A 4,397-nucleotide genomic window follows, 5' to 3' on the forward strand; every position below is an offset into this window, starting at 1 on the left:
GTAATTCACTCAGGGTTGCACAACTACTAAGTAGCAGAGCCAGAATTTGAATTGAGATCTGTCTCATTTTGGCAGATCTGTGTCTTCAAACATAAGGAAAGTCTCAGTGGAGAAATTATTTGTTACATATTGGAAGGAAAGTGGTTTGTAACAAAAATAAAAGCAACCAGGCATGATGGTGCACACTTGTAATCCTAGCTACTCAGGAACTAAGGAGGTTCACAAGTTCTATGCTAACCCGGGGCAACTTAGTAAGACCCTGTCTCAAAACAGAAAAAAAAAAAAGGAGTCAAGGGGAGTAGCTCAGTGGGGGAGCGCTTGCCTAGCATGTGCTAGCCCTGTCTTCAATCTCCAGTACTGCAAAATGAATGAAGGGATGAATGGATGAATGCAGTCCACATTACTGTATCACATCACATCAAAATTTCTGTCACCAGAGAGACAGTGGGGAAAGAGAGACAGCCAGTGCTGTATTTTATTCCTTGGTTTTTCTGTTATATCACTGCCAGATGTATGGTTGCATTGCCTTCTAAAAAGAGGGGGGAAAAACATGGAATAGATCAGAGAACATAGAGAATGTACTGATCTTTTTTTTTTTTTCTTCAGTTTTAGAATCTAGCAAAGTTAGAAGTGAAATCTGTCTAGGATCAAAAAATGTTAAAAGAAGTAGATAACTAGTGGCTTCTCTATTACTAATGGCCTCTATTAGTAGCAATGTAAGATGGCAGCAGTCATCAATGAGTGCTACAGAGTACCACAAGCACATCTACACACTCAGCCTCTCCATTTATGCTGATGTTGACACACGGCAGGTACGCCCCCAGTGACAGGGTATTCCTGGCAGGTAGATCAGTGGTGATCGCCGCAGCTCAGGCACTTTCCAGAGGACTTCGGAGTTGCCCAATGTTAACCACTACCACATGCCTCGGTGCTTTCTACAAGGCTGCTTCAGATTCTCCCTTTCCCCCTTTTTATTCTACTTGGCAAGTTCCAAAACCAGATGCTGCTTTTATGGAAAAGTCTAATTGCTGTGGAATCTAACGTATGTCCTACTTCCTTATCCAAATCTCCTCCTTCCTGTTCTGCTGACAGCCTTCCTGTGACTCATCTCCAGATTATGGGTAGTAAAGAACCACACCTCTCCGGGTCCTGCCTGCACACACCACTTAGCGTCTTGGCCTCTGGAAGAAGACATTCGTGAATTATGTTAATCATGAGTTGTTAATAGAGACCTGCCTTAGAAACACAGAACAATAAATGACAAATTAGGTTTTCTTTCAGCCCCATGTGCTTGTCCCCCATATCCCACAGCCTAAACAATTTAATATTATTAAGTCATGTGGCATGCGGCATGCCTGGAAGATTCAGCATACAGTAGCCTGTGCCAGGTTCATTTGTCAGCTCTAACATCTTAAATTGGTTTTGAATCATTAAAAAGAGACAAAAAGAAGCAGTGGCGAATGAACCAAATGGTAACAAGATGTGGGAACTGAGCCTTCTGCACTTTTGACTGGTAGATACTTGTGAATGAATTCCTAGTGTTCATTCAATTTGATGCGACCATGAAAAAATAATGCCTATAAAATCCACATGCCAAATAACTCTGAGGCAGACACCTCCCTTGTTCACATTTCCCACTATAACAGGATGCCTTTTCTGTTCAGAGGATGAGAAAACATATCCTGCTAACATACCTGCCTCACACACAGGCAGCCTCGTGACACAGGTTAGGCTGTTGATATTAACAAAAGTCTTCTGGGTATTTATGTGGAAGCTCTTGTGCTCCTGATCTGAGCAGTGTTCCTTCCAGATGATGACAAGCCTAGAGCTGTAGCAGCCATCTTACAGTCATGAGGCAATGAGTGTGAGCATTGTAGCTTACCGCTAAAGATGGCAGAGAAAGATGGTAGGGACTGTGTCCAGAATGGCCCACTGCCTCCTTTGCTAGCCCCAGACTTCTTTATCACTTTGACTGAACATCCCATTTGTTTAAGTCAGTGTTAATGTGGTTCTTTGTAACTTGAAGCCAAAGGCAATATGACCTTAGCTTCTGCTTCTAAATCCCCAAATTAAAGTTGTATTCTTAAGTTTAGAGAAAAGCCAAGTGACCATCTTACACTACTTTGGGTTCTGGATTTTGAGGCTCTTCAATAGCCTATTGTATTTCTTACAGTCAACACTGATGTGATTAAATGTAAGCAAATGAAACAATAAACACATATGTAATTATACATGAACAGTTACTGGATCTCAGAATAAAGGTCAACTATTGCATCAATGGAGTTATATTACATCAATGGAATTATACCTTTTCAATTGGCCAATATTGAGTCTTACAATACCAAGTGTCTGCAAGATCATGGAGAAATGGAATCTCTCATACTGCTGGTGAGTGGGTGAGCTGGTGCAGCAACTTTGGAGATGAGTGCACATGTGCACCAGTGGTAAGCAGAAGAACATTTGCTGTAACACTGTTTTATAAAAGTGAAAACCTAGAGACAGCCTAGGTGTCCAGTAGAGGAATAGATGAAAACACTGCAGTGCAGGCTAAAGGCCCTGAAACAAAACACAAGCAAAACCCTGATGTGCACATTGATATGGGGAGATTTAATGGTACCCTTGAGCCAGCACATGAGAGGCAAATGCTAAAATCACAGGAGTTTGGCAAACTGGTTGATACCACATCTGTAGCTGTGACAAGTACTTACAATGTGGAAATTGGCAAAGGCGATAGATAATTCCTTTTCTATCCACAAGAGATGGTGGTTAAATATTTACCTGCACATCGCATGGATAGATTTCAAAAAACAATATTTATTTTTAAAGGCACGTCTTAGAAGAGAAGGAAATAGGGAGTTGTTGAATTGGTATCAAGTTTCAGCTATGCAAGATGAATTCAAGTTCTGGAGATCCGTCTAGCACAGCATAGTCAACAGTACTCTATTCAAAAATCTGTAAAGAAGGTAGATCTCATGTAGAGTTCTACATAATAAAGGGACACAAGGAAATTTTGGAAGTGATTAATATATTTTATTTTGGGGTACTCAGGATTTAACCCAAGGACGCTTAACCACTAAGCTACGTCCCCTTTTTATTTTTTATTTTGAGATGGGTCTCACAGAATTTCTTAGCGCCTTGCTAAGTTGCTCAGACTGGTCCTGAACTTGAAATCCTCCTGCCTCAAGCTCCTGAGTCACTGGGATTACAGGTGTCTGCCACTACAACCTGGCTGTGGATATGGTTTTTAATCTGAATTGTGGTCATGGCCTCACAGGTGGGGCATAGGCCCAGTTTCATCAAATTGTATCCATTGCATATACACCTCCAAAAAGATACTTTTAAAAGTAAGCTGCAGAATAAACAACAGTATGATGGCATATGCTTAAAGTTTTAAAAACATGAAGAAATGTTATCTATTGGAAATATTAGTGAATACTAATAAAACATGGTCTAAAAGGATAGATGCTAAAATTGTGATAATCATTATCTCTGCAGAAAGCACTATGATTGGGATGGTGAAAGGAAGAAGGTGGCTTGAACACTTTGTTACTTTATTTTATTATGTATTTTTGTTTTTTATTTTATTTTAAAATATCTGGAGCCAAGAAAAAGTGTTAACACTGGTTGGGTGGTAAGTATAGACTATTTATCCTCTTTACTTATTTCTGTTATTTAAATTTCAAAATTAAAGGGCAAAAAAAGTGGGGAGTCAAAGAAAATTTGCTCATCATTTTTCATGGATGCTGTTGGTGGGACTGTCACATGGTAAGCCACTGAAAGAAAGAGATTGGCCAACTCAGAAGGTCAGGGGTCCTGTGTTTCCTCTACTATGTAGAAGCTAGAGAGAAAACAGGAAGAGAAAGGTGGCAGAGAATCATGAAAGAGTGGAAACAACCCAGATGTCCATCAGCTAGGGAATGGGATAAATAAATTCAGTTTATAAACTAGGTTGGCTGGAAGGAAAAGTAAGTGATGGTGAGAATGTGAAGAAATTGGAACCCTAGTGCATTGCTGGTGGGAGTGGATAGGGTGCAGCCACTTTGGAAAATAGTTTTGCAGTTCCTCAAAAAGCTAAACATAAAGTGGCCATATGATCCAGAAATTCCTCTTTTCCATATAACCCAAGAGAAAGCATACATCTTTAAAATGTTTAAACTTCTACATGAATATTCATGGCCCCATTATTAATTATAGTATATAGTATATTATTCAGCCATAAAAAAGAGTGAGGGACTGATACATGCTACAACATGAATGGACCTTGAAAACATTCTGCTAACTGAAAGAAGCCAGTGGCTGAAGATCATATGTTGTATGCTTCTATGTTCTATGATTCCATTTACATAAAATTTCCAGAATAGGCAAATTCATAGAGCCAAAAAATAAATTAGTGGTTG

Source organism: Urocitellus parryii, chromosome 3 (genome assembly GCF_045843805.1).
Source record: "Urocitellus parryii isolate mUroPar1 chromosome 3, mUroPar1.hap1, whole genome shotgun sequence".
NCBI lineage: Eukaryota > Metazoa > Chordata > Mammalia > Rodentia > Sciuridae > Urocitellus > Urocitellus parryii.